General features: G+C 38.8%; 1 protein-coding gene across 8 annotated transcripts in view; it reads right to left on the bottom strand.

Annotated features, from left to right (window-relative positions):
- ADD3 (adducin 3) overlaps positions 1-27,973 on the bottom strand; it is a 113,570-nt gene that overhangs the window by 31,022 nt on the left and 54,575 nt on the right. The window contains exon 1 of one of the 8 annotated variants that reach the window (XM_049810387.1): positions 1,694-1,981. The exons of the other annotated variants lie outside the window; for them this stretch is intronic. The gene's annotated coding sequence lies outside the window, so the exon portion shown is untranslated. Of the gene's footprint in view, positions 1-1,693; positions 1,982-27,973 lie in introns of those variants that run through there. 8 annotated transcript variants of the gene reach the window in all.

The following is a 27,973-nucleotide window of genomic DNA, read 5'->3' as shown; positions in this document are numbered from 1 at the left end:
AAAGAAATTTTTCTAATTGCTTTGGGACTTAATTTTTTCCCCTTTCCTTTCAGACTGGTTTGTTACCTCTAGCCATTAAGATTACAACATTAAAGTCCTTGGACTATAAAAACTCCTCCATTACTGAACATAATATGGGTATTGGGTCCAGTTGTTATTATTAGGTCCAGTTCAATGCCTACTATGTTGTGCCCAGGCTGATTCTCATATAACCCCTACTATTTGACTGGAAAATTTTCAATCAAATCAGCCATTCTCTTATTATTTATTTGCATCTTGCATTGATTTTTATTTTTTTTAAAGAGGATATTTGTTAAAAATGTGCTCAGCTTTTGGGGATCTAAAAATCTGTACCTCCTTCTCAGCACAGGACTGGCAATGACATAGAAGTAAGTATTTACAGAAAATCCAGATCTCAAAATCTATTAATTGTGATAGAGGATTCTCTCCCCCTCCATATTTTTGGGGAATATTCTTCTGAATAGAGAGAAAAAAAAAAAAAATCAGCTTTCCTGCAAGGCTACTTTTGGCTTCCACCCCTTCCAGTGATGTTCATAAATTACAGAAAATGAGCTACCATCTTCCTGAGCAGTACTAGCTGATGTTTCTTATGCATGCTATACAGCCTAAGTGTAAGTGGTTCCAGAAACTGAGGCACAGGTGGAAATGAGAGACCATATGCCCCTATAGCAACAAGACACTGTATCTAGACTGGTCAGAAAGGACAAAGATACACAGAGAAATCAAACCTAAACTGGGATCTGATTTTGATCTAGTGAGAGCCATCACTCTTACTCAGCTGAGACACAGTTTAGCCCACATTTTGGCCTAACATGCATATGCTGTCATGTCAAAAGAGATTGAAAGTATACAGAAGAGCAGTTTTCCCACCTATGGTTCAGCTGCTCCAATGGGGAGCAAAAGAAACTAAGAAGAGCAAGTCAGCATGTGTAAGTTTCTGTTATACAGAATCCCCATCTCTGCTGAAAATACTTTTAGGGACCTGTGAAACAAAGAGGCTTAAAAGCTCTTACTACAGGGTAACTTGTTAATCTAACTCTTGCTTCCTCCTGTCTAGTTATGCCCTCCTGGTTCATGCTGAACTGAACTCTGATACTGCTACAAAAGAAAACAGGTCATGTCCTCCTGTGCTTTGATGCCTTATATAGCTCATGAGGTTGGCCTCCATGTTCTGTTCTGTATTTTATACACGTAACTGGGCTACAGAGAGAAAGTAGAATGTTCCACCTCTGTCAGGAGGCTATACATTTCTCTGCTTAGAAGTAAGTTTTATTTAACAAAAGCTTCCAATTTATTCCAGGAACTTGGAACTGTTGATTTTAGGCTGCAACATTAAGTCCTGAGCATCCCCACCTGACACTTTGTAAAGTCCAAGTAACATGCTGTGCCGCTTTTATTGGAATAACTGTTTTCAATGTCAAATCAGAAAAGCAGCTCAAAAATAATAACGAGGTCAGAGAAACAAGGAGTACTGAAGAAAAAAAGAAAAAAGCAAGAGACCAGATGCAAGGAAAATTCATCTTGCCAAAGAACACCCCAGAAAGCACTGACTTGATATATTTATATATTTTATAATGTACAGAATATATGTAAAAATAAATACCACCATAAGACAGACCAACAGAAAAGCAATCAAATCATTAAATCACCTAGCAACGAATCATTAACCTACCTTTTATGCTGATTTTTCTATGGCTGGTTTCAGACATCCTCATTTTCTCTATGCAGTATAATCCATCTGTTTGAGAGTTTCCAGCACTGCAAACCAGCAGTTTGCACACCGTATCATTAACTGGTATGGCTGATTTCAGGTCTGAGCACTCAAGCTAGACTATACAGCATCTGAGCATTTCTTTTTTAAGGAGCACATTGAGTTACTCTGTTCTTGCTATTTCTTGCCTGCTTGTTTTTAAGGAACAGTCTGCTCTTTCTTCCCCCCTCCACTATCTTGTCTGCCAGGAGACTTGTTGGAAGCAAACTGGGTGTCTCTTGATCTCAGTTCCAGCCTCCCTATGAAACAGGCAAGTTCCAGTCTGAATCAAAGACTTGGCTTTAGCCAACACTGTCAGCTACATAAGTAAGCTGGCAGAAAGAAGCACGCCTAAGGAATATGAGGGAATGGTTAAGAGGTACAGGAAAATACATAGGAGAATATAGACCGAGATGAGGGTCATTGTGATCTTCTGGCATTAGTAAGTCAACTGTTCATCCTCCCTCCTATAAATTTTAGCAATGACATATAATTGAGTAATTGCATCTGTTCTAGGGCAAAAAAATTATTTGGATAGACACCTCAAAATTAATTTTTATTTATTTATTTATTCATTCTCCTGATCAGGACATCAAATACCATGAACATCTGACAATGCATGGACAGATTTTCTTTTTCTTTTAATGTTGCAGCAGGTTTGGATTTCATTTATCAGTCTCACCTTACACACTGGTAAGATGACTAAGTTGTATGTTCAGACATTAGTATTTTGTAAATGCAGTTTGTGGAACCAAAAATACTTCTGCTACACTAGATATGTAGCATTTGTTCAAAATTATATTAACTGATTTTACTAATATACAGTGATTCTGTACGCTAGCACTCAAGTCAAACTATCAAACTACACCCTTAAATTGACACAAGGTAGTATTTGCATTAAAAAATAAATTAGTCATACCTTCTCCCAACCCTCCCAGCCATTCAATCCTTCTCACTGTATCACCTCTTCAGATTCATATCAGCAAATGTTTATAAGGTCAGATGGTGGAATGGGTAGGAGAAACTACTCTTTGGTTGGGTTTAAGGTTTTGGGGTTTTTTGTTTTGTTTTGTTTGGTGGTTTTTGGTGTTTGGTTGTTGTTGTTTTTTTAACTTTGTTTTTTTTTTTAAAAAAAATTGATTTATTTTCAGCTGCATCAGTTCCCCCAGCCAGTTAACTGCACAGCTACACAAATGTTTGCTCTGAAACAAAGACAATGATGATACGGGGGTGTCTAATACTGCTTCTTCCAGTAGCAATGCAGCCATAAACAATTTGTCAGCCCAAACTAGTTACAAATCAAATATTCTAATCCAGTGCTGTGTATTTATTTAAATCCTTCTGTTTTTAAACAGAGTAAGCTAATAAAATAATCATCAACTCCTTTCAGATGCCACATTAAAGAGACTATGTCGCAGCAGTATACATTTTTCCTAAGAAATAAGAACTTGAGTGTATTTGAACCTTGTTTTTGTGTTTCTGTGTTAAATCTAAAGCATTATTTTTGCCCAATTATATAGTGCAATATTAAAGTCAACATAAATATTCAAGCTGTGCAACTCACACTCTACTCAGTATAAACTGGACCTGAGACAGCTACTCTTTACTATCAAAAAAGTGAGATAACATAGTGGGTTGCTGACAGCCACCCAGAATATGAGGGCTATACCTTTACCTTTAATTGAAGATGTGACATTTTATCTCTGTTAAGGAAGGCTCCTTATAATGCACCCATCCTGTAGCAGGTGCAGTCTGCACCCCCACATTTGCAGGCCAGACTGCCAACATTTTGCAGCACAAGCAATGGGGGAAAAAACCCCACAAAACCCAAGCCTAGAATGATGGTTTGATGTATCCAATACGCTCCACACATGGCCATAAATGCTATTTGCATGTGTTAAGTGTCATAAATGAACTTGTATGTTTAACCCTGTAGAACCAAACTAATTTAATCATTCACATTTTGTTATTCCTTCACTGCTGTGTGACAGTTTTTAATGATGGAGAGAATCCTTGATGAACGAGTTATCCAGTTACCTTTTTCTGGGTGACAGTATGGTAAAAGACAAAACCAGTCTCAAAACGACAATCTCTGGAGTTCAGATCCAAGGTCCGTCTTGCCCAGTATCAAACCTCCTGTGCTGAGGAAAGCCTGTACGTAACTGAGCTCTTTCCATCGCTGTATTGTATTGAGCCATCAGCAGCATAGGGTCTTCCTTGCTTCACTCCATAAAATGATGTTTTCTTGTTTTACTAGCATTGTTTTACTTTGTTAAAGTTGTGCAGACAGTAAGAACATTTTGAGATTATACTGTTCTTCACACAAAACATTAAAGTCAGAACAAACCCTGTCACACAAGCAAACTGTTTACAGAGAACTAACAGAAGAGGAATTCAGAGTTTGTTGGTGAAATGATGCATATAGGTATTCCTGCATCACACCAGGAAGGGGGCAGCTGCACTATGAGAAACATGAGAAAGCACTGAAATGTCAGAGTGGTAAAGGGCGATTCATGTGACATGTTGATTATTCACTATAGATCCTCTTCTACTGCTGGACACAGTTTGCCACAGCAGTTAACAGTAACAATATGATACGAGCAAATAAAAACAATTAATTTGTAACTTTAGAAAGAGACACAATAGATTCTGTCTCTAAAACCTTGCTTTAAGAGAAGAGGTCAGTCACCAACAGATATCACAATGGTTTGTTTTTTCCCTTTCCCTAAACTTGTTCCTTTAAAAGAAAGTTCTCTCTTCGGTAGTTATATTCCCCCCTTTTATTTATTTGTTATTTTTAGTAACTGCCTGTTTCACTGCGATTTACCAGGAACAGTTTTAAAGCCAAGTTATATTTAGCTCATACATAAATTTTATTTACATATGTAAGTGTATGCACATACTTTGAAACAACATTAAGCTGCACTTTGGAGTGCTGATAGTTGTCACTTCTGCTTGGGTACACAGGGTGACTGGTCCTACGAAATGGTGTGGAGTCTGTGGACAGGGACTATTTCTAAGGCAATTTAAAAAAAGCACCTCCTTAAATTGAGTAAAAACACCAGAAGAGCTAATAAATTAAATTATTTGTTAAACTGTAAATAGTTTCTGTACTCACTAGACTTGAAAAGCGTGTCAGTCCTACCTCACAGCCACTTTTCCTCCATTTTTCTTTCATCTTCTATGTTATACTGAAGTTCACAAAAAAGCACAATAAAAATTAGTTCCATGATGAGAATGTAAGTTTCTCTTGGTTTAAGCTGTTTTCCTATAGCAGCATTAAATTAAAATCTCATGCACAACATATGAGATCACTCAAAAAATATCTGAACACAGAGCTTAATTAACCTGCTTCTACACAAAGGCAAGACTGCTGTCTTGGAAGAGTGTCCTCACTGTAGCAGAAAGCTAAGGAGACGTACAGAAGCTGCCAGGGAAAAGGAAACCTCTCCCTATGGTACATGCAAAATGCTGCTCTTATACAAAGCACTGAAAACCAACAGAAATTAAGTTACTTCCCCCCCCTTAACATTTTTCTGCTCGTTTCCACTTTCCTCCAGGGAAAAATTTCACCTGCCGCTCGCAGAAAACCTCCTCCCACTTCCACTGCTCCAGAGGATTTGGTAAGGACCACAGCAGCATGAATTACTGCAGATTTTCAAGCTGCAAGCTTTCTGAAGCTGTATTCCCTTACAGTGTTTAGGACTTCTACAAAGAATAAGGATCTGAATGCAGCAGACCTGTGGCAGAGGAGCCAGCCAGCACAGCGATGGCAGCAGTGCCACTGCTTTGGTGCAGCATTTGCTCATGACCACACTCAGCCAGCTCACAGGCAGCAGGAGTGCTCAACTTGCAAGACTTCAAGTCTCCTCTGGAAGTGGTTTCTTTTGGCAAATCCAAATGAAAATAAAAGCACTAGCTCTTTCCCAATGCTACCTTGAAGCTTAGACATAGAGAACAAACTATGCATCCAAATTCAATCACTTTGAGAAGCATATTAAGAACATACCTATTACAGTCATCTCTAAACAGTAGCTCTAGCTGATGAAAGCACATGAATGCCTGCGTAACTCCAGCGTGCCAGCAGGCCATGGGACCACAGGGGGGTCCAGACACTCCTGCACGTCTCCCAGCAGCACAGCCCATTTCAGAGAGTTGGCTCATGGGTCACCACAGCCCTGACTCTCCCAGACTGGCAGTGCATTTCAGTTCCTGCTGACCCTATTTTGTTACCCCCCTTTTACAGATGACAGCATTTACCCACCCATGTCAAACCCATTTGGATGCCTGGAACAAATGTAATAAATATTGTTAGCAAATATCTACATATTTCAAAGAATCCATCAGTGGTCTCAACACTTACTGGGAATTAATGTCCTGTATTCATCCATTCCCGACACTAACTGATACCCTGCAGAGTTAGTATCAATAAGGGATGCAAGTAAACTATACCTGCAGAACAAAAATTGTATTATTTGTGTTTGACCTTACGTAAGTCAGGGAACCCCTCAAAATAATGTCAGGGAGATTTAACCCCAAATGCGTATTTCAGTTTTATTATAAAACCAGAAATGAAGACGTAAGACATAAATATCAATTTTCAATAGGAATAACTACTTTTTGCTTTTAAGGATTCTGATGAAATGCAAATGCTGCAGCACCAAAGCAGCTCCAACTTTTGGTTCTCATGAACCTGTTCATAGTCATGCTACAAAGGGACAGAGTAGATTACGGGAGAGGTGGGGGGAAGTACAGTATTTTGAATTTGTGTGGTTTCAGAGATATCTGGGACCTTGGTAATGAAAAAGTAGGGTAGTGTTTTCCAAAATATTTCAACTTTTAAGACAATAAAAAGCACCCCCCCTCCTTTTTTTTTAAGACTTATCTCTGCTTAGCTACATAATCACTTGTGGCTAAGTTATCTAAAAATATTTCATGAGTCAGTAGACAACAGAGAGCTAAATTAAAAGATTACGTTCTGTTAGTACTTATCCGTATTAAGCTGTGAAAGTACGCAAACACATAACCCCCACACATAGACAAGCAATGGCTGAAAAATCTCCCTAAATCCTTTGAAAAAGATGAAACCTAGGTTCCTCCACAGTATAAACTAAGACCTTATCTGTGAGAAAAAAACCCATGTAACTGGAAAAGCTGATTGCAGCCAAAACCTTTCGCATTTTGCAACGCTCTTCCTCTCCCTCTTTTGCAATGCGAAGCCTCCAACTTCCTCTGGTGACTTTTTTCTTGGGCTGCCTCTGAGCTGCACAGATGCAAGGGGAAACAATTTCACTCTTTACGCAGATCTACACAGAGTTATGGAGTAGAAGAACCAAGTTTGTTATGTAAATAATTTTTTTAAAAATCCCATTTACACCAACCTGGAAAGCACCATTTAGAGTAATGAGGACTACTCCTGGCCATCTGCAAGAGCCCTCCTCGGTCACTGGTACAACATGTGACATTGGATAGCAGGGAAAAGTCTTACTGATCCCATGGCACATCAAAAGCCTTCTTGATTTACGGCAGTTTGATTATCCTGAGAAATGTCATGGCCAAAGCAGCTGCCTCCTGGGTTTTGCTGGAGGGTCAGAGACTGTGATGGTGGGTAACCCTGATGATCGACACGAGGCAACTGCTGGATTTTACAAATGTTTACACGAACAACCGATCTCGTGCATGGCAGCACACAGCCAAACTTTTTTATACCCCAAACCCCTGGAGTTCCTCCTCTTCACATGAAATCCTAACCTTTACCACCACTGACAGCTCAGTCTACACCCCATTTAAGACCACCACCGCACAGTGACCATACACAATTGCAGCTCAACACTCTCCGTAACTCATAAGCGAGGAACGGGAAACCCGGCCAACAGCTAACCTCAGTGGGGACATTCGTAACCGGAGAGTTGAAGAAAAGGTGAAATTGCGCCAGGCCTTCAATCATAAAGTTCTCAAGACAAATTGTATCTTTCTTTGTATTATGTACCACACCCTGCACGATTACCCACAGTTCATCGTGGGATCTCTGAATCACTCTACTATAAACTTTAAATAAGGAACAATAACACAAGTCACATTAATACACCAATATCAGCTTGACCATGTCAAAATAAATTGGGTAGCTTCTCAAAAAAGGAATTTTAACATTTTACTGACCTGTACATACATTCTCACGTTAAACAGAAAGCTACAGCATTTCAAAAAAAGCTGATTTATGATAGCCACAGTAAAAAACTAAGAAAGTTTTATCTAAAACAACACAATTGTATAAACTGATTTCACATATGAAGAACAGGCATAGTGGGAACATTATTGTTGTCTTAAGGTTTTTAATTGTAGTTTAAAAATAGTAATTTTAGGCATCAATGGAAGTGTGAGACAAATTATGCCAGCCAAGCCCAGGCCTGACTGTACAGCAAGCACATTGCCACTGATTGGCCATGAGAAGCATGGAAAAAACCCCAGGCGTCTCGAGAAAAAAGCTACACATTTACTGTAGTAAATACTCAAAAAAAGCAAGCTACAAATTGAGGCATAGAGGGAAGGCTCTGTTGGTAGGGCTTTAACAGCTGCTATCAGCCATGGGATGGCATAGGGGACAAAAACCTGTAAATCGCTATTCCCAAACTATGCTGACACTGTCTTTTCTCACCTCATTAAGTCTCCAAAGAATCTTGCTTTTTTTCTCCATTACCAGAACTAGTTTTGCCTTAACATATGGGACAATTTTCCCCTCCTTGTCCATTTGCAAACGTAAGTGTTGATGTATGTTAAAACATAATGTGAAAAAAGTTAACAAATATGCAGAATTTGACTGAGGTTATGGTTTCATGCTTAATACATACTAAATTATCATCTTTAGAGGACTTAAGTTAGGCACATCTTATGCTACAGTTCATGTTTTCCTGGCTGGCTTAAGGCAATCCTGCCCCTCCCAACTGAAGGGTTTCAGCTCCCTGCCTCTCAAAATGCCATCCCCTAGGTGTGCCAGCACATCTTTCCATTAATCTAGGGTCTAAACTGGATACACAAAGAGATCAGGGTTAAAAATACCCGGGGGAGGGGGGCAAGGGAAAGTATGGAGCAGAGAAGGGCCACATGGATGTTGAGGGGGCAGCCAGGCCCTTCTTGAAAGTTCAAAAGGCAGCTACTTAATTAGCTGTCTCCAAAGCATGTTGCTTTAATTATCCTTCCCAGGAATCCCTAGAATCTATGGTGGTGCAGCAACACTTTTTCTGTGTTTACCCACACTGCTAATACTGTCTTCAGCTTGCTTCAAAATAATTTAAAAAAACCAACCAACTACCTAACTAGCGAATACAAAAAGTTTCATTTGCAGTCAAAGTTTAACCTATATAAATATGTACGCTAATCTCAATTGACTTGGCCTGCATTTGACCCGCTTCTTGTCTCTGCCACTTTTTGCTCATGGTACTAGAAAAGCAAATTGAATTTAGAGAGCCAAAGGTCTTCTACACCTTCAGGAATGGAAAATTACTGAATTTCAAGCAAGCCAGTCTGAAGTCAAAGGACTTAACCACAGCACTGAACAGAGAAGCAGATATGCCCAGAGCAGTAGCCAGCGCGACCCTGAACAAGTGCTGAAGATTTACTAACAAAAGCTTTGGTAGGACACACAGTGAGGGGTATAATGAGTCAGCATTAAGCACAGTAGAAAGAGTAGCTTTTAAAAAGTCAAAAGCAGGCTATATAAATATTTCATAATTAGGTTACTATTATTTTCCAGTGCAAGCAAGCAATAATCTACTTTTATCCCATAATTCTCTTTCTCCATCATCACTCATAAGCACTGAAAGTCTGGATAAAATAAAAGACACTCCACAAAAACTACTCCAGCATCACAGAGCATAGATGCATCCTGGCACGCTACACAAAATCCTGGGGACTTGCGAACATCTGCAGTGGTTGTTTCTAGAATGCAAACCCAGCCTGACATTGAACACTTCTCCTCGAGACTTAAACTGTCCTCTCTTTTGTCCTAAGCAGTTGCATGAAGCATGAATATTTTCATGTCCAAAGAGGAGCCAGACCAAAGTACCAGGGACTGAATTTCCTAGCAGCCAAGGTGGCACGAACAAACACCATCCACCACAGACCACTTCAGAAGACACTTACTTTCTATTAAAGCAGTCATGCAAGTGAAGAAAAGCTTCTTCATGGTTGCTCTTAGAGGAGAAACAAACTAGGCACTTGCATGAGTCGCAGCACCAGCGACTCAGAAGACCAAATGCAAAGACCTTGGTTATAATTTTGAAGGCACAATTTGATCAGTCACACATGCAGCATGAAAGACTCTCCCTCAAGTCCTTCCCCAAACAATTCTTCCAGTTTTGACTTCTACTGTTTTTTTGTTTGTAATTTCAAGAATATTCTGAAGCCAACAAATATATTAGATGGATCTGTGTCTTAGATAAAACTATTTCAACATCATGTATTATGACAAAAATTCATAAAATAACATAAAAGTTATTTTACTTGAATTTCCAAAGCTCATTTGTAAACCTGGCCTGAAAACAGTATTTGCCTGTTTGCAATTAAACCTGCTTATACTTTATACTGAATGCAAATATCAGACATGTTACTTGTGCTGGCATTCAGAGTCTGAGCACAGAGAGATGTGGGGGCAAATTTTTCTCTCAATTATATCATTATGAATCAAAAGCAAACAGTTTAAAAAACAATTAACAATTGCTGTAAAAATAACATTGTGTTCTGAGCTTTAGTAATGCTTATTTTTGAATATTTGAATAACTCATGGAAATAATCCTAGGTAAACACAGTATTTCAGTTTATAACATAAGAAAATTACTGATGATACAAAAAAATATCTCAGGCTATACAGATTACATCTGGTTGAGGAGTGAAAGTAAGTCACATTTTTTGGGGTGTCTTTCAGTTACCTTGTTTGCTTATGTGTTGGGTGTTCGGTTTTTTTAAATATCTGTAAAAACCTAACACTGTTCAAGGAATTAAAGATCTCTGTATTAATGTAAGAACATGCCAAAAAATACCACAAAACTTGATTAAGTGCTGAATAATAGGTGATTAGATGCCCGCCAAAGACTCATTCATGACAGCTTCCACAGACGTGCTGGAATGCTGTGGAGGACGACGACACTGACCCAGGGCAGCCAGAGCACTGCATTAGCCCCAGTGGGGACGTGGATGAACTGCATCTTTTTTGGAACTCATTTCCTAATCTGAAAAGGAAAAAAGGAATCTGCTGGTCTCAGGAGTCTGATCTCAAAGGTTTCTGGAGGAGTAGAAGTGGATGCTGCTTTTAGAGTTGGGCAGTATTTAGATATTCCCCCCCCCCCTTTAAGATGCATTGTTCTTACTTGCTAATTTATTGCATTATTTTGGGCAGGGAGATAACTAGATTTCTACTTTTTAAATCTTAATTATTGTGTGACACTTCCAGTATTGGAACAAGCATCTAAGATGCCATTTGCGGGTTGCTGGGTTTTTTTGTTTTGTTCTTTTTAATCCTCTGGCAAATTGCTATGGGATTTTGATTTCTGCCTGCTTCATCAGTACTACGTTCTCTCTCTGTGATAAGTTATCAAAACTGATCAGAGTTTGTACCGCAAAGCAGTCAGGAAGAAGTGATGAAAAGCATGCAAAGGTTTGTGCTATATGAACAGACTTTTTCCTGAGACTTCTGGCTTCAAATTTGGAAAGCTGGAATTCATAATGAAAAACACTCCTACCTGGTGCACAACCCCTGTCCCTCACAGACTACAATTATACCATTATGCTATATGAAACTTGAAGATAGGTTTTCATTATGTCTATCCTGTGCTTATTTTCATGTTATATTCAAGGTGTTTGTAATCGGGTTATATTGGACCAGAAGACTAGTGGTTTCTAGAAGACTAAAATGGATGGAGCTATTCCAACTGATTATTTTTTTAAAGTTATTTTTAACTGTCACATTAATGAAGCACTGGATACAAAGCTTTTAATAATTATACATCTGATATCTAAATAACAAAACATGAGAAAGAGAGAAAGATAAATAAGTAAACAAACAAATCCATCCCTTCCTGGCCCCTCCTGGCATGGCGTAGCAGCATGCCTAGCTGCCCAAAAGTAAGTCAACAGCTATCCTGAGCTAACAGTGCATTTCACCTATTCAATCTGTATTAAAAACTATTGCCCACAACGTAAGTACTCCAAGTCAGCTGTTTCATCCTTGTATGGGATATACACAAAAAGTAATTACTAAGTGCTGCTTCATGTATTGTGACAGCACAACTGTGAATGCTTTCAAAACTACATTGTTTGGAAATGCAATTAATGTCTCTAGGTTACTTTTCTATGTTAGATGGGAACATCTTATACACCAAAGAGGTTTTTGTACTTTTTGCAGCAAAGTATAAAACACTTTAAAATTGAGAATTTAAATTGTCTCTTGGTTCTGCAAACTTGATCACAAGTTCAATTAATTATGTATGCTTATACTGGACTTTTTCTTTTTTTAGTTATTGCCCTATGATCAGATGGAATGAGCAACTTTTACATCTGTTCCACCTCAGCATCAAAATCCTACATCCTTATCTTCTAAGAAGATATCAACTTCTGTAATGTGCAAAATAATTATTTTTTATCTTTGTACCAAGTTTGGCTTAAAGTAACCATGAGGTTCAAAAGTTAAATGGCGGGAGTGAATATGTGCACAGTGTGATCAGGTAAGATTTCATTTTCATAGAGCAGCAGGTGAACAACAAGCAAGTACCTGCATCTCTCACTAACATGCAGCATGAGCCCAGACACAACACAGAACTGAGTTCAGTCATTTATAAAAACCTCCCATGATAATTAAGCTGAACCTATGAACAAGTGCAACTTTGCAAATGTGGACAGTCAAATGGGTACTCAGATAATCATACAGAAGAGCTGATAACTTCTCTTTCTTTTAATAATAACTAGGGTCTGTGCCCATGGTGGTAGTACTACCTGAAGCATGAACAAACAAAGCACTATATATGTTTGGAAATCTAAATCTGTAGTATAAATTTAAAGACAGCACCAACTGTCAAAGAGTACTAAAGGCTAGCCCATCTTAAAACAGGCATCTATAAATAGGATAGGTAGGTTCATACTTCTGAGAGGAGACAAGCATTCAAAATTCCCCCAAGTGCCAGTGAATGATGACCTGAAAGAGTTAGTTCTACCCGAGCGATAAAAGTACTCGAGAATTGGGACCTGTACTAGTAGGGGTAGAATAGCTTGAAATTTTTTCCTTCATGCCCTGTTCTTCCATTTCCAATTGCATCATTATCACTAATAAAGAGATAAATCAATTCGAACCATGACATTCAAGTGATTCTATGTAAAAAAAAACCAACCAAACAAAAAAAAACAACACCCCACCACATTTTCATTGTTATTCTTGCAGCTCATCTGACCTTCTCAGCACAACCATGACAAATGCTCAGTCAAAAAAAAAAAAAAAGCCCAAACCAAAACAAAAATCTGAACAAACTGTTAGATAGGCTCAGAGTATCAATTAAGAAATGTAGCTGCTCTGAAACATTTAAAGAGAATACAAAAGGACCTCTACAATAGTATAACCTTTGCCTCTGTCTGCTAGCATCACAGTTTACACGGTTTCCATGGAAACCCTCTGCAAACATATGAATGTTCTTGTTGCGTTAGATGTTGAACAGAAAATCCTTTGTGGCAACTCTGGAGGGCCATGGCCAGTGCCAACCTCCCAGCAGAATAATGCCCTTCACTATGCCTTGCCCAGCAGGCTCATGACACACTCGCTCACATGGCACAGCTGCCGCCATCGCTTGTTTTTCCTTGACTGTTAAAAAAAAAAAAAAAAAAAAAAAAAGAGAGGTGCACATCCTAACTTTTAAGTATTTCTTCCCACATGGAGAAGCCATTTTGGCCCCCATCAAACTGATGGCAAAGTCTCTGGTACTGGACCCTCTGATGCAAGCCAGGAGCTGCAGAGTGAGGGCACTGACTCGGAAGCTTCCAGCAGGCTTCCAGTCAGGACACTGGGGAATACATTTACATAATGAGTAGACAACTACCCAGAAAGGGAATGCCGCAATTCTTCATTATTACATATTTTGAGAAAACCACATACATTTTGAGAAAAATACACATAAAATTCTCAGCATGCGACAGGTACACCAGTCCAGAATAGAAAACTAGTTTCATCACCTTGTTGTTTCCCATCATGGAAAGATCAACTGATCTACAAACAACTCACATACTGGATGGTTCCTCCCCCAGCCATGGAGGCAAGAAAACTCTATCCAAGACAGTCTGAAATGTCATCAGGAGGGCTCATTTCTTTTTTTGTTGTTAAGGGGCATGTGTGCAAGTGAAAGCTGAGGGCCTAAGAAACTTGTTTCTGTTTTACAAAGGAGGAGCTACTGACAAACATCTTAATGTTGTGTGCCACCTGACATTCCTCAAAATGCATGTCCACTCTGCAGTTCTACATATTTTACCGGCATTGAAATACAAGTGCTTCTAATAAAAGTGCACCTTTAAGACTAATGGCACACATAGCTGGAACATATCTTGCTTGTAGATTAAAGCATTCCCCTATTTCCTTATTCCTCTGAAACAACAAATTCCTAGTACAGCAAGTTTGACTCTAACTTCTGAGATATCAGTGGTATAAATTATCTAATTGCTTACAGATGTGCACAGTCTCAGGAAGGACCACAGCTCCAAAGGCTGCATTCAAGATAAAATCAGGTCTGCGGACTCTGCATGGGAGGTGAAAGCCTGTCTGTCCCATTCCATGTAGAACTGGGGACGCAGGCACCTTTTTGCTTGCAACTGGACACTTCACCTGTGATTCAGCCATTTCCAGCCACTCTCACAGTCACAGTGACAAAAATCAATGATGTAATAGTTTTGTCTTAAAAGCTGAAGAATTAAGGAAGACAGATTTTGTACCAGGAAGGAAAAACCAACCAAATGCTTTTACTTTACCAACACTGTTTCTATGTTTATTTCTTTCCCTTTCACAGGGCCGCAGCCCCAAGGGGAAGCCTTCCATGCTCCCTCATGACCACACTCATGACCAGCCCAGGCCCACACACCGGCCCACAAGTTAGCTCTGAGGGCAGCCAACCTCTCCTCTTAGCCTCTCCTGCACAACAGAAGTAATGAGGCGGTCAGTTGCAGCCCGTGTTGTTCTAATGCTCTAATAGCCTATTGTTTCCTTGCAGTTGTCGCTGTGAGATAAAACAAGAAAGCCGGGGTTTCCTGAGGGGAAGCGAATTCCCACTGTGCGTTGCAAGACGTTGGCCAAGGGCTTGGCTTCACGGGGGGCCAGCCCACGCCACGACTCGGTGGGGAGATGGCGGGTTTGTTTTTGTTAGTGGGCAGTTTGCAGGAACATCTGCTCAGCAGAACAGTGGTGTGGCTCTTGCCCATCACTGCCTGCAGGCCCTTCCCCACGGTTCTGTGCAAAACCACGTTTACTCCCTCTGCACGTGGCTATCACTATATACTACGCTGACAGTCACATGGCTAAAATTTTCTCCTACCTGATCAGCATTTATGATCTGCTCCCTGTATTAAACTGTTGAAGGACTCAAAAATACAATGGTTGCTACTGAGCTGCAGTAAGTTACTATGGAGAAGGGAGGCACGGCGTGGGCTCAGGGCAGAGCGGCCTGACCGTGGGGCTGGAGCACCCCCAGCGTCACAGCTTCACATCCACCAGGTTACAGGTAATAATGTTGAAGTATTAGGATGGGAGAAAGGACACAACAGACAGAAATTAATCCAGCGATAAGGAAATGTTACGATCAAGAAGTCGCTTGTTTTATATTTTCACCACATCCTCTTGCCCAATAAAGTAGTACACTGAACATCATTAACGTCCTGCTAATGAGACATCCAACTGCCCAGAACACAGCAATAATGAACATGAGCTCTGTTTCCACCAAATCTACCAGAAAGATTTGTAAGGGTCTGCTTTCCCACTGACACGAACACATGACTCCCATTAGCCTTAATGAAGGAAGAGTACATTCAGTGGGAGAGAAATTTCCCAAGGTTGCGTAACTGAACTGTGGCATGCTGAAGACACAGTATAGACTGCTAAGAGAAGTTAGCTATCCCAGAACTACAGTGACAGGCCAAATTATTTCATAATTTTCCCATTAATTCATTCAGCTTTTGTCGTAGTTAGGATTTCCTCACTTTAGGCCAGCAAAAATACTCAGAACTTTTCTTATGCCAAAATTATGGAAAAGCGAATCAGATAGTAGGATGCTTAGCTCCTATTTTTAGGCTGAAAAAAATACAACTTCAGATATGCACTTTCTTTATCTTAATGCATTGTCCCCGCATACTATTCTTAACTCCACAAGTATATAAATTCTTACTCTTGTAACAATGCAAATTTGTTGACAGGATGATAGGTTAAAGTTTATCTTTCAGGCTTCTTCCCTTGCACCAGTCAGAAAAATCTAGTTATGTCAATTTATGTCCCTTTCAGTGCTCAGTGAGGCGAAGAAACAGAGTGGAGGGCCAGAATGTGGAAACAATGCAAAAAAACTAATGCCAGAACTCAGTATCTGACTTTTAGGCTAAGCTCCGTGTACCCTCACAAAACTTTGGGATTAATACTGTGTATCTCAAAACTGTGTTTATGAAAAACCTTAATTCCAGATGTTGAAAGCATGATTAAGTAAAAGTTAGAAGCTTTTCCTTCATCTTTTCTCCTCAGTTCAAGTTTTATGTATTTTAAAATACTTGGGTGCTTTACCTTTTGGGGGGTTTTGGTTGGTTGGTTGTTGTTTGGTTTGGGGGGGGGGGGGCGGTTGACACTAGAAAATTGAATTTCATAGGCAATTTAAAAATAGCTGGTCATGTGTTTATCATAAGAATCTATCTGATGTAACCCAAGACATTCAGTGCTATTATAGTATACAGTAACGAAGGCTGCTTCATGCATTCTGCTATAGCTTTAAATGAGAACAGACTTCTCTATTATCTCCCACTGCAATGACTAATACAGGAGAGTGTCTAGTCTGCTACTACTCACACACATGATAAAAATCCATTAGCACACATACTCACAGAAGTTGAACTACTTTGATACAATAAACTAAGATAGGGAACTACAGTGCAACAATTGCTTCAACTGTATGACTGGTGCTGTGCTGCGTTTTAGAGCCACATGTTAAAAAAAAAAATCTATCTTCCAAATTAAATCAAGATTACCTATTTGTGCTCAGCTGTGCAAAAACCCAAAACAAAACAAACCAACCACAAAACCAAACCAAACATATTTGATTTATTTTATTTCATAGAGTTAAAATTGAAACCTCAAAGGCCAGTACAACAAATCATGGCACTGCACCACAGCAGAATCAGCCCTGTGCCCGATGCGGCTGCGCTCACTTTAACTGCCAGCATATACTCAAACCCCAGAGCCCAGTCCTACTGAGGCTCGTGTTCTTGACTTAAGCAGAAGCAAAATCAGATCACATTTCCTAAAAAAAAAAAAAAAAAAACCACCAAAAAGTAATATGCAGAACAACTAAGGCAAATGGAGTAAGTGATTTATGGATTACAGAGATACTAACTACACTGGAAAACCCCATTCAAACACAGAAATTTTAACTCACCAGTCATGTCACGACACTGAAGATAAAAATCACGCAAGTCTCAGATAGAAGACAATCAAAATACAAGACAACTTTCCGCAGCATCCATCCCCAACCGTTCTGTCAAATACACAACGGCAATAGCACAAAGCATCTTTATGACAGGAATAAAAGGCTCTTTAAATGCTGCTTTTATTTTTTTATTGAATGAACCCACTCTTACACAAAGTTCATGCAACGATGTCTCGAGCTTTAGTACTGTCAAATTGTGTATTTGATTAGTCAACTATAGCTTCTAAGTCACACGCAAAACAATTTGAAATATTTATTAATTACATGTAATTACTTCACGTAGTAAGTCAGGTGGTTGATTAAGACGCTGAACTTTTTAGTATGTTAAGATATGTAGTTGTCAGGAAGATTAAAATGTTTTCAATGTTTCACCATAACTGACCAAACACTTCTCTGCTCCAAGTCACTGGCAAAACCCAAAGGAGTTAAGAACCAAAGCCACAGACTCCTCCCAGCTACAGTATTAGCATTTTGTGCAGTTGACTCTTCTCACAGAATTAGTAATCTTTACTAACAGTGTTCCTCCCTCCAAGGAAGCACATTGCACCACACCTCCCAATTGTTTTAGAAGTACATATATACAAAGACCATAGCTGAAAAAGATACCATCAGATGTGGCGAGCCCAGAGAAATCTTGCCCTAAATATTTTTCAAGTTTATTCATGAGAAAAGGGTGGAGAAAGAAGCCACAGCTACAAGAAACACAAACTCATTTACAGGTTTGCAAAGCAAATCATGCCACCAACCTGTCACATAACCCATAGGAAAATGCAGCTGCAGACTCTCTGGATCAAGATATTCACTGTTGGATGAAATTAAATTGCCCAGCTACTATATCAGTTCTTAAAAACCGGTTGGGGTTTTTTGCTACTTTTAATCTCTCGGTCAGACAGGCACTAGATTAAAGTGAATTAGGAACTAACAAGAAGTCAGAGCAGAAAGCTTTAAAGTTTCTGAACTTTAACAACTTCTTGCGCTACCGAGCACTGTTCTCATACATTGTTTAGTGCCTTGAAATGGACACAGCTCATTATGGGCCATAAAAACAACTGCAGCTCTATCATTTCTTAAATATTTACTAATAAGATACACCAGAGTACAAAACCCAGAACTGTATTCCTTTCTGTCAAAACACAGATTGACAAAAAGACCTACCTTCTGATAAAAACACTCCAGAAAGCTTTTACACTCTTGTTTTAAAGTACAGATTCGCCTTTTTTTCCTACTCCAAACATCACCCACTCTTCCAAACAAATAAGTAATCCAATGTTGCATAGGAATTTTAATTGTTTCCATAACTTCCGTTACCTGCCAAAAAAGTACTTAGCATGACATATACAGGACAGGGTGCTTATGATACATGTATAGTTAAAATAAAGTATGAACACATATATATACACACATACATACATATGTGTAACATACGACTTATGTGATAGTTAACTTCTGTATAGCTATAAAAACTAGGAGCCTCTGAAAGAGGCAGCTTTTATTCTTTGAAGTAAGAGCTACGGCTCAAGCATACTTGACTCTCTGGCTCAGATTTACAGTTGAGTTACTACAGCTGAACTTCCTGCGTGCCATGTGAGCCAGGCTTGGTTTGGTGTCTGTCTCCTTGCGCGCTACTAGCCATGCCAGATGCAAGTTTGCAGCGGAAATCCCTTGCATGAAAGGCTAAACTAGGATGCACTCCTTTGTATTTGCTGCAAGTACAGTCACATAGATCTCTGCAGCAGTCTCTGCAAGAGTTTGGCTGATGCAGGTGCCATCACTGAAAACCTGGCTCCTTTCCAGAGTTGTGTTGGGGTCTTTTTTTTAAGATCTTGTTCTGTCAACCCTTCCTCACTCTGCACAGTATTTCTTACCACAAATAACAGCCCTGGTTTCAGTGGGACCTTTGAAATACTCATCTTGTGGTAGAAGTAATTGCACAACACAAGCTGGTGGGGACATTTTCAGCATATTTGTACAACTTCATTTATTTAGTTATTAGGACCAGGTCTTAAAACAACAAAAGCTTTCACTAGCATTTGTTTAAATAAACAATCCATTCAACATATCAGACAATTTATAAGTATGCAATATGCAATTACTGTGTATCAGTAAAATCCCTAAGGTAGTTGTAGTTATTTTGGCAAAAGAGCTTATAGATATTCCCCTGAGTAAATTGCATGGCAGCATAAGCCTGCTAGTAGGGGAGGTGTAACAATTCCATAAAACAAAAGTGCATTTAGAAGAGTTTAATAAACAAGGGGAAAAATATCTGTGGGACTTACAGGGTGGAAGCTAACAAAATATTATCTTCAACAATAGATACTACATATATTTCCACCGATTTTTACAACTAAACCCAGCACACTGCAGCTTCTGACGCCATTAGTGCTCAGAATTTACTTTTGACAGCATTTTTTGATTTGTGATGGGCGGTTTGTTTTTGCATTGTTATGGGCTGGGTGAAGCCTCAAAGCAGATATGCAGCCCTGTTGATAACATGTGTATTTTCCAACCCCGTGATAAATTTCCCATAACTGCTGGCCTGGAATATGACTTTCAGCAACTTGACTGTTTCACATTTGGCTAAAGCAGCATCAGTCCATTTAATATAATAGCTCCAAGACTACAGATGGAAGACAATCATTTTCAGAACAGATTACTTTCAATGCTCAACTTCAGACTCCTATTTTCAGAAAATACTGACTGTTGCTTTCAGAAAGCCAAATCTGCCCTAACAGATTTTTTCAAGCTGGAAATCCAAAGTCATAAGTTACTTTTGGAAGGTGCTGTTGGAATTTGAATAACAATGTCAACAGTGCTGGATGTTAACAGCTTTGGAGAGGTTTTATTTTGTATGCAAATCCTAATAAGCATACATATTTCAGTACTTTTGCATCACTACTGCTAAGAAGGTCTGTGCTGTTTTCAAAGCCTAAAAAACTTGCCTTTCACAGCTGCAAAGGAAATGACAAGAGAAGAAAAACACAGCCAGTGTATATCAGCAATTAATTCCATCCACAACTGCCCAGCTGTTTGTGCATGGAGGAACCGGCCTGTTTCCTCTCCGAGCTTTTGCCACTGAAAACTGATACGGTGCTTTCAGAGACGCAGGCTGCTGGTAACGCATTAGGAATGCACACAAGATCGCGCAGAGCTGAAGAAGAAGAAATGAAATCCAGACCAGAGCGCTGTGTGTCTGTGTTATGAGGATAAAGTCATCTGGGGGTGTGGGGGGGGGGGGGGGGCGGGGAATGGGAATGGGGAGCTGCTGGCAAAGTCAGGCTCAGCACACAGAATGGACACAACTGTCACTTACTGGCAGAGACAAGGTGGGACAGCCTCAGAAACCCGCGTGTGTACATGAGCTCTGCCAAGCTGTTTTTACCTTGGCTGATGCCAAACAGGTAGATTTGGGGGCACTTCACAAAAGCTGTTACTTTTACTTGGGATCAGTGCTTTTACAATGAAGTTGCTGGAGACTTGGCTCCATCTATACTAGAGTAAGAAAGACTTACTAGTAAGTAATTACTACTTATTGGTAGATAATCTTACCAATGCTTGCAGCCCTGAAGCCCCATAACTTAAGGCAGAATTCAGCCCTTTAGAGTCTTTCCTACGAATAAAATCCCCTCATGCCACCCCTGGGATTTCAGGAAAGGTACAGACTATATAAAAGGAGGATGCTACCAGTAACATCTACAAACCCCACCCTGCCGAGTGTCTGGAAATTTCACCCCACTCTGGAATAAACTCACCAGGCTACATGCACAGTTCACCTTTTTCCTCTAACATATTTAAAAAACCCAAACACAACATGTATTTTTTCCTCCCTTAACCCAAGCCAGCCCCCATTTAAAAATTCCAAATTATCCATATGGATTCCTTATTGCTGGGTAAAGCCACACAGAGCAAGACTCTTCTAATATATATTACTGGCTTTTTTTCTTCAGCTCCAACACCACCAGTTAAAAAAACCTCCTTCGATCTTTAGTAACAGCATGTCACCTTTTGATTTGCTGGACCACTTAGCCTGGGGCAAAAACTCATACTGCACACGTATTCAGAAGAACAACACTAACAAGAAAATATTTGCACCTGACAATTTTCAAGACCAGTACCTAAGGTAAGAAATAACTACTGAAGGGCTATTCCCTTTACAGAAAGGCACGCTGAAGTACCATCTTGCATATTTTGCTGACTAAATTGCATCTGGTAAAACTTGTGTCCCAGTGAGTGAAAAGAAAAACACTCTGCAGAAATAAGACTGTGATATTGTGTCCATACAGTAATGAAACAAATATGAGTACAATATTCTTTTAGCAAAAAAGACCGATGAAATATTTAAACATTACTTTTCAAAATATGGATTTCTAGAGTTCAGACCCCTGCTTCAGGGGGGTCTGAACACTTACGCAAGTATGCAGTGTTATCACTGGGAAAATACAAAAAGCAGAGCACTTCCAGTAATTTACAGTTTCCCAAGGAAAGTAAATCCAAATCCTATGGCTGACTGGAAAGTATGAACTTGTATGAATGGCTTAAAATACTTTTTACTCCCTTGGAACCAATGACTTAGTTATGGGTAAACAGAAGCAGCACTTTCTTTTTTTAAATCAGAAGTATAGCACCTTTAGACAGCAAGTAATCTCACTATATTGTTGCAGGGAGAGTTGCACTACTGCTTGAAAGCAAGAACCAAACTCATCATTCTTCCTGTAATTTCACTTTTAGCTGCCCAACATCAGGTAAATCCATCGGGGGATGATTTCTTACATTGCTTACTGTCAGCCACAGCAAAACCTGACTTTCTCATGTATTAGAAACATACACAGAAAGTTTCTGTATGTGATTAATCCAGTTTTATGTTGCGGAAGAAGGCACGGGTGGAAGGAGGTGGAAGCAAGGGCACACAGCAACAGTTGCACTGAGCAAATGCCAAGACCTCCGAGGCACACAGGCCAGCTCTCCAAGACTGTTAGTTCTTTTCACATTAAGTGCTGCAATATAAATAATAATATATTTTACTTATTACTTTTCCAAATATTGGGCAAAACTGTACTTAAACAGCAAAACACAGAGAATATTTTAATCTAAAAATCCCAGAAGGATTAAAGGCTTTATTAAACCTACCTCAAAATCTAAGGTATTTCAGCAAACTAGGGGATGGTGACAGTGCTGTAGCTGCTTTAAGAAATTATGTAGCTTAAAAATTACTCTCACCACACCAATACTTATTAGACTAGGTATTAAAACAGTAGTTATTGATTTCAAAATTGTTTCTCAGGCTGTTTTCAGCAATAGTTTGATAGAAGGCTGTGAAAATATTAATACGACGTTGAAAAGTGACAACAGACTAAGTTTTGCTGCATCAGTAAAACTCAGCTGAGCACTACAAATAGAAAATGTTCAAGTGGATCTTGCAGGTGTATGTATGCCAACTGGCTAATGAAACACAACTGTTCATTGACTAGTGTCTTCTCTTTTTACTTTTTCTTTTCCAGAGCAAAATTCTTTCTTGTGCAGCAAACCTATCCAGCATCTATGCATTGCTTAAAAGCATGGAAGATGTGTCCCAGAAGTAAATACCACAATTCTTCTGCTCTTAAGGATTTACCATTTAAATTTAGGCATGATGCTTCAAGCTGGAAATAAATTTAAGCGACTAAGGCTAAAATTCAGATGCAGAGAGGACTCCAAGCCTGCGTACTGTTTACATCCCAAAATAGAATTACACGAGAGTAGTAGTGAAGTTTTAAGTGGTGCATAGCTCTCAGATTTGTTACACAGCAAAGAATTTCACACAAAAAGAATGCAAAAGGGATTTAGAAAATCCCTAGTTTTCACATTCAGCCGTAACATGAGGAAGTTGCATTTGCTCATGCCGAGAAAGTGCCCACATAAATGAATAGGCAATACATACCACTTATGTTGGAATAATTACTGAAATATGGAAGGTGCTTCATAGTGCCTAGAAATACTTACATTACATAATGGTTAAGGATAAACAGTACCCATCTGAACTTGCAAGAGAAGTTCATGCTTTATCGTTAAATAATTTGTGAGTCACTTGGGATGATTTTTCTCTCTCTGGAATTTGAATCAGGAACAAAGTTGCTCAATGTCTCAAAGTTCCCAGTGTGAAAGGAAAATTCCTAAGTCCTGAAGTAATAGTTTTCGTTTATCATTCATACTATGTATGAGCTACTGAAAGTTAACATCTTCGAACTACTGAAAGTTAACATCTTCGAACTACTGAAAGTTAACATCTTCATGTTCAACGTTTGTGTTCATGAATTCATTAGGTCCTAGACCACAATTCTTTTTGCCTAACTTTAGATATTTACATAACATTTTAATTTATTGTCTAATTAAAGTCTCTCTCTAGGATGAAGCGAGTCGTTTACTAGACTTCATTGGCTGCACTGTGTACTTACAGTGATTACAACAGAGGCAAATAATTCACAAGTAGACATCCATATTGCAGACATCTCAAGTTATGCAAGACACATACTGCTCTAAAACGCTAGCAAGCTACGTGCAAGACCGAGGAAACACATAAGAGATCACTTAGTTATTTTGAATACCAAGGGGAAAAAAACCAGCAAATGGTAGATTTAAAAACAAGAGCCTACTCATTAAGTTCTTGCAATTCAAATAGCACGACAGGTGCGTTCTACGCATCTCGCTAACTTCAGAGGCAAAGGGGTCTTTTACATTGCTCTAGTCAACAAGCCATATTACATACTAATTTTCTGCATTGCAATACAACACAGTATAAAATGAGTACCTAGTGGTACCGAGCAAATACCAAGATCTGGCAACAGTAGTGTGACTGTAGACTAAAATATGCTGTGAGAAAATGTCACCAGGCACAAACAAGCTTTCAGAATACCAAGACCAGGAGCTGCTAACATAACAAATGTTAAGTGAAAATACATGTCTGATTCCTTAAAAAATACAAATTAAAAAAAAAGGTCAACATGCAGGGAATAGAGTGGGAGGAAAAGTGAGGGGAGGAGGAACGGGGGAAATGTAGTTCATTTAAATTTTATTGGGTTTGTGATCAAAATACAGGCTTACTTGATTAGGAAAATGTTTGCTTTATAGTAGTCTGCATGGACATACAAGTTTGAGAAAATGATGTTTAACAAGTTCCATAAAAGATTTTTAAAGCAACAATAATGCTTTCCCTGCCACTCCCAGTAAATGCTTAAAGCTAGTGTACATCTTGAAGACTGTCTTCTGTATTTTATTAATGCTATCAAGAAAGAAAAATGAACGAAAAAGTTAGCAAATGCATTACACAACTCACACTTCTGGACATCAACATGGTACTAAAGTCTTTACATTTCAATGTTAGCATGACATGAAAATAAGCAAAGTACTCCTTTATACTAGAAATACTTTAACAGTCTATGTTGAAAGTTGACTTAAAGCAACAAAACCCTCGCATCCATAAGCCTGCTACAAATGCCTTGCTATACTCACTGCAATACAGTTTATTGCAGTGAAACATATTGAACGTATTGCACTGAAGCGTATTTGGTAAAAGCTAATTTAAGCTCACCTCCTTATATGACAGCTAGATGATCTGGGGTTGAAGTGGCATGATTCATGGCAAACATGCAACATTGTAAGTTACAGTGAAGATGAAAGGATTTTTGAATACTTTCCTAAATCATGCAAGCTTATCAGTACCCACCTACAAACATATGCTTTCTTCCATATGACACAACATGCACAAAGTAACCATGCAAACTTGGTGGTTTATGCTTTAAAGAGAATAGAATAAATTTATCTACAGTGTATCTCCCCAAAGCCTGAAGGACAGATTTGGTCAAAGACAATGCTTCCGTAGAAGTAACCTGACCTCTCTGGTAACCTTTCCTCATTTTATGATTCCTTGGTACCAAATTGGTATACAGCTGACAGATGTAGGAGAAGGCCTTTTGGCTGGTCTAGTGTGTCTGTTTCACTGTAAAGCCACTTCACCAAGGTATTACGATTTTTATATGAATCACTATTAAGGGTTTTTTTCCCAGTGTTACTTAGCTTTTCAAACATCCAGAGGTCATCAGCAACTTTATACACAATTGGCGAGATACAAGTTCTTCCCACTTAGGATAAGTAGCTGAAAAAAATCTCACAGCACACAGCCTTATTGCTTTGTGTAACTGCTTACTCCTTTCAAGGGCGATGTCATTGAAACAAGTGTATCAAATAGCTCTTTATTTTAATCAGGTATTTTACTCTTTTGCAGAGAAAGTGAAGTTCATAAAATGCCCATTTCCTCTTTCAGCTCATGAATTCATATACTTATGATGAACTACTAGGAAAAAACTGATTAATTCCAGTGCAAACTTTTTACGCTGAATAAACTTTAAATATATTCAGTCTGCATGCAAAGTTAGGCACCTTAAAGAGGCTCTACCCATGGAATAACTTGCATGAAGCCACTATTAGTCCAGAGAATCTTTGTTCCTGAACCCTTATATCTGATGCCAGGATGACACTATACCTTACTCATTTTGTATCCTCTTATCAAGAAGTGTGTGTTATCAGCAATGTTTAAAAAAAAAAAAAAAATCACACACATCCAGTCTGATATGTGCCAGTCACGAGTCACATATGAAGGCAGGAGAAAATTCAGATTTGGCCAATTTCATAGTAGTCTACTTACTGATGATGCCATATTCACCACAAACTATGCTTCACCTACATCTTGTGGCCAGAACTTGACCAAAACTGAACAAACATTCACATCTAAATTAGCACATGTCAGCAGTCATAGATTTTGACTATATACAGGTCATTTAGTGCACTTTACACACTAAGTCAATTTCAGTCCACTATTTCTTATGGTCCAATTATTTATTGACATCCATCTAACTTAACAAAAAGTTACATTGTGGTATATTATACTGTTTCTTGTTATTATATAAGTATATCTTTTACAAAGTTATATGATTACAGAACAAATTTTTTTTTTTTTTTTTTTGCATTTGACACCACTGGCAATTTCAAGTCTGCAAGTTGAAGGAGAGGAAAAAGAACAGACCCAATTAACTGCATGTCCCACCACGAGCCTAAAGACCACCTATCTGAAATGTACATGTGCACTTTTCTCAAATCATGAGATAAATTATATATGCCCGGATGTTTACCAATTCTGTGGTCTTTGTTCCTAATGAAACATACCAGCTTGCCTGTACAGACCTGCTGGTCTGTGGTACGCTGACTATTTCTGGAATGCTTTTAATATATTGAAATTGTGTTTGCCTATTTTCCTGCCTCTGATCCTGCTACAATTTTAAGTAACAGATTACAGTTGCCAGATCAGCCTTGTCCTGTGCAGTTACCTTCAGATCTCTTGGACAAATGTTATCTACTCCTGGCAATTTGCTACTTTTTTCTTTTTTTAAGTTCTAAAAATTTTTTCTACCAACATTTCAATTTGAGTCCAATTCTCAAAATAGCCCCTACAAAGTGAAGTTCCTGCATTAAAATCTCTCAGGAAAGTCAATGTGGATACAAATGATTTAGCTTTCATTCTGTGTTTTATCTTCGCTGAGCACTTCTTTTACACTTCATTCATCTATTAGCTCTCCAGTCTGTCTGGCAGGATGTCCATTTCTGATGTACTTGAAATGATTCAATTTAAATGATTTATTGTAGCCTCATGTCTTTAGCAAATTGTTTCTCAGAGTATCTTTTGGCCAAACTTATTATACTTTAAAATTTAATTTGCAAGGAGGTTGGGGGTTTTCTTCCTCCTTTTTATTTTCTTTGGAAAAAAATTCAACTTTGAAAGATGTCTCGTTTCCAAGAGATTCCTTAACTCTGCTATATAACTCTCCTTACTTCTTAAAAATAAAACATAGCAGCAACAACAACAAAAAAAGCTGGAAGTCTTTGATAGATGGTATTATTTTATCAAACTTCTAATTCACAGTCTTTAAAGAGCAGCTTTACTACCTGCAAACTTCAACTTCCTTATAACAAGCATTCTCACTTTTATGACTGGCAAAGGCAGAAGGGTGGCATGGGAACCACAGTGTTCAGTTCCCCAGCTCAGATGTTACCAGTGAACTTTCAGTTCAACCATACAAACATACTTACTGGGAGCCACGTAAGAACCAGCTTTGCTATCCCAGACCCCATATGCCAAAGTACTGAAAGCGACACTGATGCTTTCTGAAGTCACTGCTTTCTACAAACTTGAGACTGGTATTAACAGGCTTCCTCCTTTGAAAACACTCATGAAATTACCTCCTTCCATACCTCTGTGGTAGCAGGTTACTGCTCCAAACGTCAAGGCGATTCATTCAATGTATTATAACTAGGATTGGAACTCTTGGAATTACAATATGTTTCATAATACCATGTGTTTCATAGTTTTTTGTTGGTTGGTTGTTTGGGTGGGTTTTTTTGGTTTGTTTTTTTTTTCTTTTTCTTTAAAGGAACACATATTCAAAGACTGCAAACAGAATGCAGAATTGTAATATTTCGG

Source organism: Accipiter gentilis, chromosome 9, assembly GCF_929443795.1.
Source record: "Accipiter gentilis chromosome 9, bAccGen1.1, whole genome shotgun sequence".
Lineage (NCBI taxonomy): Eukaryota > Metazoa > Chordata > Aves > Accipitriformes > Accipitridae > Astur > Astur gentilis.
Note: the sequence above shows the minus strand (reverse complement) of the source record. Positions and strands in the feature narration are given on the sequence as shown.